The sequence below is a fragment of the Notechis scutatus genome, chromosome Z (assembly GCF_049901735.1).
Source record: "Notechis scutatus isolate UNSWTSFEM ecotype Mainland chromosome Z, rNotScu1.2, whole genome shotgun sequence".
NCBI lineage: Eukaryota > Metazoa > Chordata > Lepidosauria > Squamata > Elapidae > Notechis > Notechis scutatus.
Window position 1 is genome coordinate 122,428,078 of NC_142025.1, and position 15,479 is coordinate 122,443,556.

Below are 15,479 nucleotides of genomic sequence, written 5' to 3' on the forward strand. Positions count from 1 at the left end.
TGTCTACTATGGACCTCACCCCTTTCCTAAGAGGTCTGTGAGGGGCGTGCATAAAGCGCACCAACGTGCCTACCGTCCCTGTCCTATTGTTTCTCTTAGTCTTCTTTTATTTTTCTTATATGTACCCATTTCATGTATTCACAACTATGTATACGCTTATACTTATTATCTTGTAAACAATTGGCAAATCAAATAAATAAAATAAATAAAATAAATAAATAAATAAGGGCGTCCTTTGATCGGACTTTCGCGTCAGCGGGCGTGTTTTATTTTTTTCCCCTCCTGCAGATCTTCGGCACAACAGCTGCAATGTCCCTGAGGAGACCTGGTCGGGCTCCGAAGACGACGTGGTCTACGCCGTTTATTTCCCGGGGTCCATCGTGTGGGCCAAGCAATACGGATACCCTTGGTAGGCACACACACAAAAAAAAAACCACGACAACCCAAGGACTCGTCCCATCCCCGATAGCATGCTAAAAACGCCGTTATTGAGAGTCCAGAACAGGCTGACCCGGTTGGGAAGGCCAAAATCCAGAAAAGTACAGCAAAGGGGGGAACTTGTCTCAGGGGGGTTGTTCGGTGTATCTCTTGGTTGTGCAAAGGGGCACAAAATGCTGCCTCCAGTTTCCAAATGATTTGTTTTAGACAGAGCAGAAAAATAACCCTCCCGCTTGGTTACCCCCAAGGAGGCACATCAAGCTGAAGTTTTTTTCTTATATATACATATGTTTCATCTTAAGCCAGCGGTCCTTCATGTACACCGCTCGGCACGCCAAGCCTATTTCCCCGTCATTCTTTAAGAACTCCACTCTTAATGCTCTGGAAAAGCCTCACGCTCTTAATGCCTCGTTCCTCAGCCTCTCAGTGTGTGGGTGTTTTCTCTGACAAATGTTTCAAAGGAATAGTTGGTTTCTCAGCCTTCAAGGTAAAATGTCCCCTGAAATGGTGAAAATCATTTCTTCATATATATATATAGGTCCCTGTATATATATATATAGGTCCTGTCAGGATATAGGGTGTGAAGGAATGCCCCCTGAAATGAGTGAGGAGAAAGAATCCATTTCTTCATATATATATATATATATAGGTCCTGTCAGGATATAGGGTGTGAAGGAATGCCCCCTGAAATGAGTGAGGAGAAAGAATCCATTTCTTCATATATATGATGCCATGGACCAAACTATGGCTGTATATATATATATATATATATAGGTCCTGTCAGGATATAGGTGTGAAGGAATGCCCCCTGAAAATGAGTGAGAGAAAGAATCCATTTTCTCATATATATATATATATATATATATATATATATATAGTCCTGTCAGGATATAGGGTGTGAAGGAATGCCCCCTGAAAATGAGTGAGGAGAAAGAATCCATTTCTATATATATATATGATATATATATATATATATATATATATATATATATATAGGTCCTATCAGGATATAGGGTGTGAAAGAATGCCCCTGAAAATGAGTGAGTGAGAAAGAATCCATTTCTATCATATATATATATATATATATATAGGTCCTGTCAGGATATAGGGTGTGAAGGAACGCCCCTGAAATGAGTGAGGAGAAAGATCCATTTCTTCATATATATGATGCCATGGACCAAACTATATGTATATATATATATATATATATATATATATATATAGGTCCTGTCAGGATATAGAATGTGATAGAGAATGCCCCTGAAAATGAGTGAGGAGAAAGAATCCTATTTCTTCATATATATATGATATATATATATATATATATAGGTCCTGTCAGGATATAGGGTGTGAAGGAATGCCCCCTGAAATGAGTGAGGAGAAAGAATCCATTTCTTCATATATATATATATATATAGGTCCTGTCAGGATATAGGGTGTGAAGAATGCCCCCTGAAATGAGTGAGGAGAAAAGAATCCATTTCCTTCATATATTTGCCATGGACAAACTATGGCTTTATTTATTTATTTGTCCAATTGTTTACATATATATAGGTAAATGTCAGTGTATATATAGTTGTGAAGGAATGCCCCTGAAATGAGTGACAGATAAGTCCATTTCTTAAAATATATAGAATATAGAGAAATGTATATAGTCCTGTCAGGATATAGGGTGTGAAGAGTGCCCCTGAAATGAGTGAGGAGAAAGAATCCATTTCTTCATATATATGATGCCACGGACCCAACGACCTCTTGGATATAGGTACATATAGGTAGACAGGTATATAGGGTTTGAGGAAGCCCTGAAAAGAGTCAGGAGAAGAATCATTTCTTCATATATGACATGGACCAAACTATTGCTGAATATATTATCTACATATCAAGTTTGGTCAGGTTACTTTGGGTTTGAAGGAATGCGCTCTTGAAAATGTAGTGAGGAGAAGAATCCATTTCTTCATTGATAGGTAGGAGATTGCAATGTATATATTTATAGGTCCTGTCAGGATATAGGTGAGGAAGGCCCCTGAAAGATGAGAAAGACCAGTTTTATATATATAGTATTTAGATATTTAAATCTGGTGCATATAGGTATTCTACGGTAGAGGGGTGAAGAACTCTCCCTGTGAAATGAGTTCTGGACTATCCATTTTGCTAATATATATATATAATAAAGGTCCTGACTGATGATACTGTGAAGGAATGCCCCTGCAAATGTTTTGGTAGAATCCATTTCTTCAGTAGTGATATGATTGCCATGAGAACAAACTAACGTAGGCTGTAGTATATATATACTATATATATATATATATAGGTCCTGTCAGGATATAGGAGTGTGATGGCTTTCCCCTGAAAATGAGTGAGGAGGAAAATCTTAAGGTTCTTCATATATATATGATATATATATATATATATATAGATGCTCATCAGGATATAGGGTGTGAAGGAATGCCCCTGAAAATGAGTGAGGAGAAAGAATCCATTTCTTCAATATATATATATATAGGTCCTGTCAGGATATAGGGTGTGAAGGAATGCCCCCTGAAATGAGTGAGGAGAAAGAATCCATTTCTTCAATATATATGATTTTGCCATGGACCAAACTATGGTTTTGTATATATATCTATATTATAAGAGTCCTGTCAGCGATATAGGGTGTGGAAGATGCCCCCTGAAAATGAGTGAGGAGAAAGAATCAATATTCATATATATATATATATATAGGTCCTGTCAGGATATAGGGTGTGAAGGAATGCCCCCCTGAAATGAGTGAAAGAACCATTCCATCTATAGGAAGCCAGGACCAAACTATGGCTGATATATATATATATAGGTCCTGTAGGATATAGGGTGTGAAGGAAGCCCCGAAATGAGTGAGGAGAAAGAATCCATTTCTTCATATATGATGCCATGGACCAAACTATGGCTGTATATATATATATATATATATCTGTCAGATATAGGTGTGTAGCAATCCCTGAAAGAGTGAGACTAAGAATCATCTCATCATATATATATATATATATATATATATATATATCTGTCAGGACACAGGGTGAAGCAATGCCCCTGAAAACGAAAAGAATTACTTCATATTATGCCATGGAAGGCTTAAAAAAAAAAAGTGTAGGAAAAAAATTTTGAATTATATACCCTTGAAAGAGGGACACTAGAATGCATCCCTTTATATATATATGTCCTGCCAGAACATTGAAGCACTTCCCATGAGCGAACAAGCTTTATTTTAATTTTATTTATTTATTTTTGCCTATTGTTTACAAGATAATAAGTATAAGTGTATACATAGTTGTGAATACATGAAATGGGTACATATAAGAAAATAAAAGAATATGAGAAACAATGGGACGGGGACGGCATCCGTTGTCATCGAATTCACGCCTGACTGCCGTCTACAGACCTCTTAGGGGCTGTGAGGCGGAGGAGCACAGTCTTCCCCCCTTAAAGCTTTGGGGCTTCTTGAGGTGGCAATTTGCTCGATGTGTGTGGTGTGGTAGAGTACCAGACATGACCACAATATATTGCTGAACTTCCCTTTCCTCAATCCTCGTTCTGAAGGCTTTACTTATGAGTTTGGATAATTTCTATCGGTTTGTGGTTTTGTTATGGTTGAAGCTGAAAGCCTTATTGACAGGATAGCACCTCGCGGGATTTTACATACGGCAGCCCAAGTTTCAAGCGTCAGCTGTAATTAAGGCTAGGCGAATCCGCCTCTGCCGGCATAACTAGCTGCTGAACCAGTAGAGGAGCCGAGACCCCAAGATGGCTCGTGCTAACTCCGCCCCTTCTGCGACAAGCGTCGTCTGTTTTGCTAATATCCCCGTGTATAAGAAAGACCGCATGAACTCTATTGGCGGAGAAGCGTGGCCGCAACTGTTTGCTTTGGTTAGTAGTGCACTACCAGAGTTTGAAAAGCAACGTAACGTTAACAACTCTTAATGCTTTTTAACTCTTAGGCTGTCTTTCTTTCTTTTTTCATTTCTTTTTTCATTTCTTTCCTCTTTTTCCTTCCTTCCTTCCTTCCTTCCTTCCTTCCTTCATATATATCATTCTTTCTTTCTGTCTATAGGGCCTGAAGGAATTCCTTCCTTCCTTCCTTCCTTCTTTCTTTCTTTCCTTATATATATATACGTCCTTTCAGATATTTCCTGCCGGCCTTCCCTTCTGAAATGAGTAACAATCCTTCCTTCTTCCTTTATTTATTTCCTTTCTGAGTTCGTTCTTTGTTTCTGGTTCTTTCTTTCTTTGGGTTTCCTCCCGCCAATCTTCGCGAAGAACCCATCCTTCATCCTTCCATATCTATATATATATATATATATATATATATATATATCCTATACATATATATATTCCTTACACACCTATCTTTCCACAAAATAGATTTTCCTGCCTTCCTAAAGTCTATGAATAAAAATTTCTTCTTTATATACTACTTGAAGGGACACTTCAATGCTCCTTCTTCACGATTCCCGAACCAATTGAGGCACTTCTCATACGGCGAACGCTTTTGTAATTTTATTTTTTTATTTCTTTGCCTATTCTTTCCAAGATACTAACTATTGTTTACTTACTTATGAATACATGAATTGGTTCTATCCTTAAATACTTCCTTCTTGAGACACAATAGGACGGGCCTTCGGCTTTCCTTTCTTTCTTTCTTTCCTTCCTTCCTTCCTTCCTTTCTGCCTTTTCTTTCGGGGCTTTCGTTGCAAAATCTTTCCCTTTTTTTCTTTCTTTCAGGACTTCCTTCTTTCTTTCTTTCCTTCCTTCTTTCTTTCCTTCCTTCTTTCTTTCTTTCCTTCTTTCTTTCCTTCTTTTTTCCTTTCCTCGCTTTTCTTTCTTTCTTTTTTTTTTCTTTCTTTCTTTCGTCGGCTGCTTTTCTTTTTCTTCGTGCTAGCTTCTTTCTTTCTTTCTTTCCTTCCTTCCTTCCTCATTTCCTTCTTTCTTTTCTTTCTTTCCTTCTTTCTTTCTTTCTTTCTTTCTTTCCTTCCTTCTTTCTTTCTTTTTCTTTCTTCCTTCTTTCTTTCTTTCCTTCCTTCCTTCCTTCTTCTTCCTTCCTTCCTTCCTTTCTTTCTTTCTTTCTTTCTTTCCTTTCTTTTTCTTTCTTTCCTTCTTTCTTTCTTTCTTTCTTTCTTTCCTTCCTTCTTTCTTTCCTTCTTTCTTTCTTTTTTCCTTCTTTCTTTCTTTCTTTCTTTCTTTCCTTCCTTCTTTCCTTCTTTCTTTCCTTCTTTCTTTTCTTTCCTTCTTTCTTTCTTTCTTTCCTTTCTTTCTTTCTTTCTTTCCTTCTTTCTTTTCTTTCCCTTCTTTCTTTCTTTCCTTCTTTCTTCCTTCCTTCTTTCTTTCTTTCTTTCCTTCTTTCTTTCTTTCTTTCTTTTCCTTCTTTCTTTCTTTCTCCTTCTTCCTTCCTTCCCTTCTCTTTCCTTCTTTCTTAATTTCCTGTCTTTCTTTCCTTCCTTCCTTCTTTCCTTTTCTTTCTTTCTTTCTTTCTTTCCTTTCTTTTCTTTCTTTCTTTCTTTCTTTTCTTTCCTTCTTTCCTTCTTTCTTTCTTTCTTTCTTTCTCTTCCTTCCTTCTTTTTCCTTCTTTCTTTCCTTTCTTTCTTTCCTTCTTTTCTTTCCTTCCTTCTTTCTTTCCTTCTTTCTTTCCTTCTTTCCTTCCTTCTTTCCTTCCTTCTTTCTTTCTTCCTTCCTTCTTTCTTTCTTTCTTTCTTTTCTTCCTTCCTTCCTTCCTTCTTTCCTTCCTTCTTCCTTCCTTCCTTCCTTCTTCCTTCTTTCTTTCTTTCTTTCCTTCTTTCTTTCTTTCTTTCCTTCCTTCTTTCCTTCCTTCTTTCTTTCCTTCTTTCTTTCCCTCTTTCTTTCTTTCCTTCCTTCTTTCTTTCCTTCTTTCTTTCCTTCTTTCTTTCTTTCCTTTCTTTCTTTCTTTCCTTCTTTCTTTCTTTTTCTTTCTTTCCTTTCTTTCTTTCTTTCCTTCTTTCTTTCTTCCTTCTTTCTTTCTTTCCTTCTTTCTTTCTTTCTTCCTTCTTTCTTTCTTTCCTTCTTTCTTTCTTTTCCTTCTTTCTTTCCTTCCTTCTTTCTTTCTTTCTTTCCTTCCTTTCTTTCTTTCTTTCTTTCTTTCTTTCTCCTTTCTTTCTTTCTTTCTTCCTTCCTTCCTTCCTTCCTTCCTTTCTTAATTTCTGTCTTTCTTTCCTTCCTTCCTTCCTTCCTTCCTTCCTTCCTTCCTTCTTTCTTTCTTTCTTTCTTAATTTCCTTTCTTCTTTCTTTCCTTCCTTCCTTCCTTCCTTCTTTCTTTCCTTCTTCTTTCTTTCTTTCCTTCTTTCTTTCCTTCTTTCTTTCTTTCTTCCTTTTCCTTCTTTCTTCTTTCTTTCTTTCTTTCTTTCTTTCCTTCTTTCTTTCCTTCCTTCTTTCTTTCTTTCTTTCTTTCCTTCTTTCTTTCTTTCCTTCCTTCCTTCCTTCCTTCCTTCCTTCTTTCTTTCTTTCTTAATTTCCTTTCTTTCTTTCCTTCCTTCCTTCCTTCTTTCTTTCTTTCTTTCCTTCTTTCTTTCTTTTCCTTCTTTCTTTCCTTCCTTCTTTCTTTCTTTCTTTCTTTCTTTCTTTCTTTCTTTCTTTCTTTCTTTCTTTCTTTCTTTCTTTCCTTCCTTCCTTCCTTCCCCTTCCTTCCTTCCTTCCTTCCTTCCTTCCTTCCTTCCTTCCTTCTTTCTTTCTTTCTTTCTTTCTTTCTTTCTTTCTTTCTTCCTTCCTTCCTTCCTTCCTTCCTTCCTTCCTTCCTTCCTTCTTTCCTTCTTTCTTTCTTTCTTTCTTTCTTTCTTTCTTTCTTTCTTTCTTTCTTTCTTTCTTTCTTTCTTTCTTTCTCCCCTCCCTCTCTTTTTCTCTCACATTTGGATGGTTTTGTGTGGTGGGTGTGTTAGGTGCACGCTTGCACCATTCTTGGGCTTTGGGAAATGACTGTCATTTGGGCGCCCGTGCTAAGCGGTGGAGAAGCTGCCCCACATAATCCACAACGCTGTCAAAGGACACACTTTGGCCCAAGTCTCTCTCGCCCCTTTTTTTTGTTTTTTGTTTAAAGCAGCCTGACCTTGAATCTTTTCAAACCTCCCCATTGTCTCAGCCTCCTGATCAAAGCCATCTGGAACATCCTGAGACGTGATTTTCAGAGGCCTCAACAGCCAAGCCTTTGCAGGCCCGTTGCCAATGAGCAGCAGCTGCAGTCCGATGGATGCAGAACGTGTTTTCTCAAAATAAACCCATCTGGAAAAAACCCTGGGTTTCGGGGCCCTAAAGCCGGAAAAGCGAAGCTACATGTGTTTCCCACGAAAATAAGACCCAGCGGCCAAATAAAACCCGAGCGTGATTTTTCAGGAGGCTCGTCATACAAACCTTTACCCCGAAAATAAGCCCCGATGAAGACCGTCGGCCCGATGGATGCATTTTGTATCGTGTTTTCTCCAAAATAAAACCCATCTGGAAAATAAACCCTAGCATGATTTTTCAGGATGCTCGTCATACAAACCTTTACCCCGAAAATAAGCCCCGATGAAGACCGTCAGCCCGATGGATGCATTTTGTGCCGTGTTTTCTCCAAAATAAGCACCCATCTGGAAAATAAAACCCTAGCGTGATTTTTCAGGGTGCTCGTCATACAAGCCTTTACCCCGAAAATAAGCCCCGATGAAGACCGTCGGCCCGATGGATGCATTTTGTATCGTGTTTTCTCCAAAATAAAACCCATCTGGAAAAATAAACCCTAGCAGGATTTTTCAGGGTGCTCGTCATACAAGCCTTTACCCCGAAAATAAGCCCGATGAAGACCGTCGGCCCGATGGATGCATTTTGTGCCGTGTTTTCTCCAAAATAAGCGCCCAACTGGAAAATAAAAGCGACCCGAGGAGGATGAAACTCTGGTTCGCAGAGACGTCTTCCAGAGTCTTCGTCGCTCTGCGGGCAGCCCCCCCTCCTGCAACGCACTTGACCCCCCTCCCTACACACACACACACACAAACACACACCCTCCCTTGCTGGATCTAATTCATCGTGTGGCTAGAACAAACTGGACAAACAGGCTGGATTTGCAGCCCAGCCCAGAGGAGCAACCACAACAGAAACCAAACGTGAACCAAGGTGGGGGAGGGGGTGAAACTCACCCTATCGGCTCTGCATGTTTGGGAGAACTGCATCTGCCGGCTGTTTTATCGGAGCCGGTGGTGTGTTTTTGTATCAACACAGCCTGCTTTAAATTAAAAAAAAAAAAAAAGAAAAAGTGGGTGGAATGGCAGGGCCAGAGCTCTGCTTTCCTTTATCCTCCTTAAGCCTCGGCTTAAAATAACCGCCCTTCTTTGCCCCAGATTTCCGTCCCAAAGCGAGTGGCTCGTTCGGTGGAATTTTTGCAACCTTTCTGGCCCCCAACAGGGAATTGAATCACGGCAGTCGTGAACGGGGTCACACGGTCGCTGAGCGGCTTTTCCCCCCACCCGTTGTCTTGGCTGGTCGAGAAAAGGGGGGGGTCACATGACCACCCCCCTGGAATATGTGAAATTTTTTTTGTTTAATAAATAAGTTTTTGTTTTTTTACTGTTCCTATTTTTAAAAAACATCTCTTTGGGTGAACCATGTGGTTCTGGTTTTTTTTTACATTTCAATACAAACGTGGCCTGGCTGACCTATTCTTGGATCGTAACCAATTTCGTATCATTTATGTTCCTCGCAATGATTATATTCATTTCCAGTTCATGCCATAGCTCTTTTCATTTTTCTTGAAACAGTCTCATATCTTATTTGAAAATGGTATCTAAAATTCTTCTTTCATTTCTGTATTCATTAGAATAGAATAGAATAGAATAGAATAGAATAGAATAGAATAGAATAGAATAGAATAGAGAATAGAATAATAGAATAGAATAATAGAATAGAATATTGGAATGAAGAATAGAATAATAGAATAGAATATTGGAATGAAGAATAGAATCGAATCGAATCGAATAGAATAGAATAGAATAGAGAATAGAATAGAATAGAATAGAGAATAGAATAATAGAGTAGAATATTGGAATGAAAAATAGAATAGAATATAGAATAGAATAGAGAATAGAATATAGAATAGAATAATAGAATAGAATATAGAATAGAATAAAATAGAGAATAGAATAATAGAATAGAATATAGAATAGAATAGAGAATAGAATAGAGAATAGAATAATAGAATAGAATAGAATAGAATAGAATAGAATAGAATAGAATAGAATAGAATAGAATATAGAATAGAATAATAGAATAGAATAGAGAAGACAATAGAATAGAATAGAGAATAGAATATAGAATAGAATAATAGCATAGAATAGAGAATAGAATAGAATAGAATAGAATAGAATAGAATAGAGAATAGAATATAGAATAGAATAATAGAATAGAGAATAGAATAGAATAGAATATAGAATAGAATAGAGAATAGAATAATAGAATAGAATATAGAATAGAATAAGAATAGAATATAGAATAAGAATAGAATAAAATAGAGAGAATAGAATAATAGAATAGAGAATAGAATAGAAATAGAATAGAATAGAATAGAATAGAGAATAGAATAGAATAGAGAATAGAATAATAGAATAGAATATAGAATAGAATAAAATAGAGAGAATAGAATAATAGAATAGAATATAGAATAGAAAAGAAAAGAATAGAAAAGAATAGAAAAGAAAAAGAGAAGAAAAAAGAAAAGAAAAGAAAAAAGAAAAGAAAAGAAAATGAATAGAAAAGAAAATGAATAGAATAGAAAATGAATAGAATAGAAAATAGAAAATAGAAATAGAATTCTTTTTATTGGCCAAGTGTGATTGGACACACGAGGAATTTGTCTTTGGTGTAAAACCTCTCAGTATCCATAAAAGAAAAGAGACCTTCGTCAGGAGTCGAGAATTATGATTATACCTATAATACTTCTACCTGTCACCTTTGCAATCTGATCACATGCCTTTATTTCATTCCCTCTTCAGTTCATTTCATCACAGTTCTAATCACTCCAGAAAATCTTTTTTTTTACCCCCTTCGATTATCCCTTCGAGTGGGCCACCCTTCTACCTCACACGCCCCTCAGTTTCCTCCCCTTGAATTCATCATTAAAAAAAATTTACCCTCCTATAATCAGTTTTGAATGGTCCCCTTCTAGATGAACCCCAACCGTTATGAACTGCTCATTCCTACCCATCCCATATGGATGTCTGAGAAAGTATGAGTTTGGATCACGTGAATGTTACACCGGTCCTAAGTGTCAAAATCACCTTTTTTTTCCCCCTCCGGGGCCGCTGCAACTTCGAGCTGGTCCCTACCTTTGGAAGGGGGTTATAAGTCGAGGACCACCACCTGCAGTAAGCTTTTGCTACGCGTATAACGCAGCTCTGGGTCCGAGGCAGAACTGCCAGCATTGGCGTTCTCCGTCGTCCCTGGGAGGGAGCCAATTTGGGCAGGCCAATGACTTGAGTTCACGCAAGATGTTTCAAGCTTTTTCAGACTTAAAGAAGAGAACAAGAGATGAACCACCAACGAATTTGAATGAATTCAACTCCAACCTGACAGCTCCCTGTTTTATTTTTATTTTCTGCTCTCCTTCCTGTCTTTTTTCTTCTTCTCTAGGTGGCCGGGAATCATAGAAGCCGACCCTGACATTGGAGAATACTTCCTGTTTTCGTCCCAGGCCGACTCACTTCCTGTTAAGTATTGTTTTATTTTATTTATTTGATTTGCCAATTGTTTACAAGATAATAAGTATAAGCGTATACATAGTTGTGAATACATGAAATGGGTACATATAAGAAAAATAAAAGAAGAATAAGAGAAACAATAGGACAGGGACGGTAGGCACGTTGGTGTGCTTATGCACGCCCCTACAGACCTCTTAGGAAGGGGTGAGGTCAATAGTAGACAGTCTAAGGTTAAAGTTTTTGGGGTTTGGGGAAGAGACTACAGAGTCGGGTAGAGTATTCCAGGCATTGACCACTCTATTGCTGAAGTCGTATTTCCTGCAATCAAGTTTGGTGCGGTTTACTTTGAGTTTGTATCTATTGTGTGCTCTTGTGTTGTTATGGTTGAAGCTGAAGTATTCATTGACAGGTAGGACATTGTGTTTGTCTATTTGCCCCCGTACATTTGTGTTGTCCTCCACGCACGCGGTCGCGCGTGATCATCGGACCTCGCGGGAGGAGGGTTCAGCCGAGTGGGGATTCCTTGAAATCGGGCGGGTGTGTGTGTGTGTGGAATGCCAGAAGCCCAGCTGCAAACAGCTGGGGGTGAATTTATAAAAAAAAATATATGGAAGACAGCCCGAGGCCAATGAAATTGCCCCAAAAGCGAACAGAGCAAACCTGTCTGGCACCCCCCCTTCTTTCCAAAAAGTGGCGAGGAGGTTCAAGGAACATGTGGCACCACCCCACCACCCCCACCTCAACTGGGGACAGGCAAGCAGTGGATGTGGGGAATTAGAATCGCTTTCCCATACTTACTCCGTGATTTTCGTTGCAAAGATCTGTTTTTTATTTTATTTTTGTCAATTGCTTATAAGATAATAGGTATAGGTTAAAAACATAGTTCTGGATACATGGATACATATAAGAAAAATAAAAAAGAAAGATAAAAGAAAGAATAGGACAGGGGCGGTATAAGTATAAACATAGTTATGAATACATGGATACATATAAGAAAAATAAATAAGAAAGATAAAAGAAAGAATAGGACAGGGGCGGTATAAATATAAACATGGTTATGAATACATGGATAGATATAAGAAAAATAAAAAGAAACAATAGGACAGGGACGGTATAAGTATAAACATGGTTATGAATACATGGACACATATAAGAAAAATAAACATAAAGATAAAAGAAAGAATAGGACGGGGTGGTATAAGGATAAACATAGTTGTGAATACATGGATACATATCAGAAAAATAAAAAAGAAAAAGAAACAATAGGACAGGGACGGTATAAGTATAAACATGGTTATGAATACATGGATACATAGAAGAAAAATAAAAAGAAACAATAGGACAGGGACGGTATAAGTATAAACATAGTTAAGAATACATGGATACATATAAGAAAAATAAAACATAAAGATAAAAGAAAGAATAGGACAGGTAGGCACGTTGAGTGCGCTTATGCACACCCCCTACAGACCTCTTAGGAAGGGGTGAGGTCCATAGTAGACAGTCTAAGGTTAAAGTTTTTGGGGTTTGGGGAAGAAACCACAGAGTCGGGTAGAGGATTCCAGACATTGACCGCTCTGTTATTCCTGAAGTCGTATTTCCCGCCATCGAGTTTGGTGCGGTTAACCTTGAGTGTGTATCTATTGTGTGCTCTTGTGTTGTTATGGTTGAAGCTGAAGTATTCATTGACAGGAAGGACATTGCAATGTATGATTTTATATACCATGCTTAAGTCGGACCGAAGACGGCGTAGTTCTAGGTTGTCTCGGTCTAGAATTTCGAGTCTGGTGGTGGCATAAAGGTCTTCTGCAACGAGTAGAGGAGTGGGATATCTTCGCTCCAGTCAAGGACGGACACCCGCACACACCCTCGTGGTTCCTTTCTGGGACAGTGAGTCAGCCTCTCCCCAAACGGGCCGCTGACCCTTCTCTCCTTCTGCTTTTAGTCCAAGTACCACGTGACCTTCTTTGGCCACTCCGTGACCCGCGCTTGGATCTCTGCCTCCCTGCTGAAGAACTACGGGGACCCTCCCGGGGAAGGAAACGCCTTGGTAAGAAGGGCCTTTGCCTGAGGGTTTCTTTAGAACACACACACACACACACACACAAAACCCCATTGTCGAGATGTGTTGCGGTGGCGTCACAACCCACATACCGAAGAGACAAGCGCAACGCCTTGCCTTGAGCCTCTCCTGCAGGTTGACCCCTGGACACGGAGCCGTAGTAGGTTGCAAAGAGCGGCGGTGCGTGTGAGACCATAAGTCGGGGCGGGCGGGGTCTCCGAAACCTTGACACCTTTCAAACATGCTAGCTGGGGAATTCTGGGAGCTGAAATGCCCACCGGTTGGCCAAGGTTGGCGATCTCCCGCACCCGTTTGGATGCCAACGCTTGGTGGATTATTATTATTATTATTATTATTATTTTTGGGTAGATTTTATTGGTTTTTAAAGGCAAACAAAAGCAAACACAACATAGAAACATCCAACTGTCCATTCCATCAAATGTACAAAGTAGGAATGAACACAATTACAGTCCAAAGATTGATTAATAAGGATACTAGAGTATTCAATTTTTGATGGATAATATGAGTTATGATGCAATCGAACTGTAATGGTGACTATGAAATGGATGCAAAAACATTTGTATACCAACCGACACGCTGCTTGTACAGGCTTGGTGGATTTTGATTTCCTCGTCGGGCCAACCCTACTTCCTCCTCCTCCTCCTCCTCCTCCTCCTCCTCCTCCTCCTCCTCCTCCTCCTCCTCCTCCTCCTCCTCCTCCTCCTCCTCCTCCTTTTTTTCTTCATTCCTTCCCTAATCGCTGGACTCTACGGAGGGGCCTGAGCGTTGACCTGTCCTGACCCAGCAGCACACAAAAAAAGAGTTTTTTCCCAACCCAGCTTTTCCTGGGAATGATAACTGGGGGGTGGGGGTGAGCTGCCAGGGTGCGGCGTCCATAACGGAGACCCCTCCCTATGAGGTCTTTCCGGCTCCGTAAGTCACAGGAGTTTCCTTTGAACTCACCCTGAGTCGGGAATCTGTGTTCGGATACGAAAACAATCCCCGTGGGATTGACACGAGGCTCTCGGGAGCCTTTGTAGAATAAGACAAGGTAGGTGGAGGGTGGAGAGTGAGCCAAACGGCTTCTCTCGTACAACGAAGGACCCGTTGGCCTCACTCCCCACCTTCTAGCTTTACCTGTACAGGTGCTGTCGTTACGGCCTAGGTCTCGGAGAGAGGAGGGGCCTGCGTGGGAGGCAGGGACGGGGCCAGGACCATCAGGGAGAGCGGAGAGCTGCCTTTCGGAGATTTGGGGAGGATGGAAGCAGCGGTGAGGAAGAGAGCCCCCCCGAGGAGCCTGTGACCACTTCTTCACTCCGACGACCCGTTTTTTTCACCCTCACGACCTTTTTTTTTTTTTTCACTCCGACGGCCGTTTTTTTTTTTTTTCACCTCCTGTGACCATTTTTCACTTGACGACCGTTTTTTCACCCTCACGACCCGCTTTTTTCACTCCGACGGCCGTTTTTTTTCCACCTGTGATCATTTTTCACTTTGACAACTGTTTTTTCACCCTTACGACCCGTTTTTCACTCCGACGACCGTTTTTCACCTCCTGTGACCATTTTTTCACCTCCACGACCATTTTTTCACCCTACAACCTGGTTTTTCACTCCGATGACCGTTTTTCACTTCCACGACCGCTTTTTTTCACCCTTACGACCCGTTTTGTCACTCCGACGGCCATTTTTTTTTCACTTCCTGTGACCATTTTTCACTTCTACGACCGTTTTTTCACCCTTATGACCCATTTTTCACTCCAGCGACTGTTTTTACCTCCTGTGACCATTTTTCACTTCCACGACCATTTTTTTCACCCTTACGACCCGTTTTTTCACTCCGATGACCGTTTTTTCACCTCCTGTGACCATTTTCACTTCGACGACCGTTTTTTTCACCCTTACGACCCATTTTTTCCTCCGGCCGACTGTTTTTTCACCTCCTGTGACCATTTTTCAGTTGGACGACCATTTTTTCACCCTTACGACCCGCTTTTTTTCACTCCAACGACCGTTTTTCCACCTCCTGTGACCATTTTTCACTTCTACGACCGTTTTTCACCCTCCACGACCTGTTTTTTCACTCCGATGACCGTTTTTTCACCTCCTGTGACCATTTTTCACTTGACGACCGTTTTTTCACCCACGACACGACCCGTTTTGTCACTCCGGACGGCCGTTTTTCACCTCCTGTGACCATTTTTCACTTCGACGACCGTTTTTTCACCCACGACCCATTTTCCTCCAACGACGTTCGTTTTTACCTCCTGTGACCAT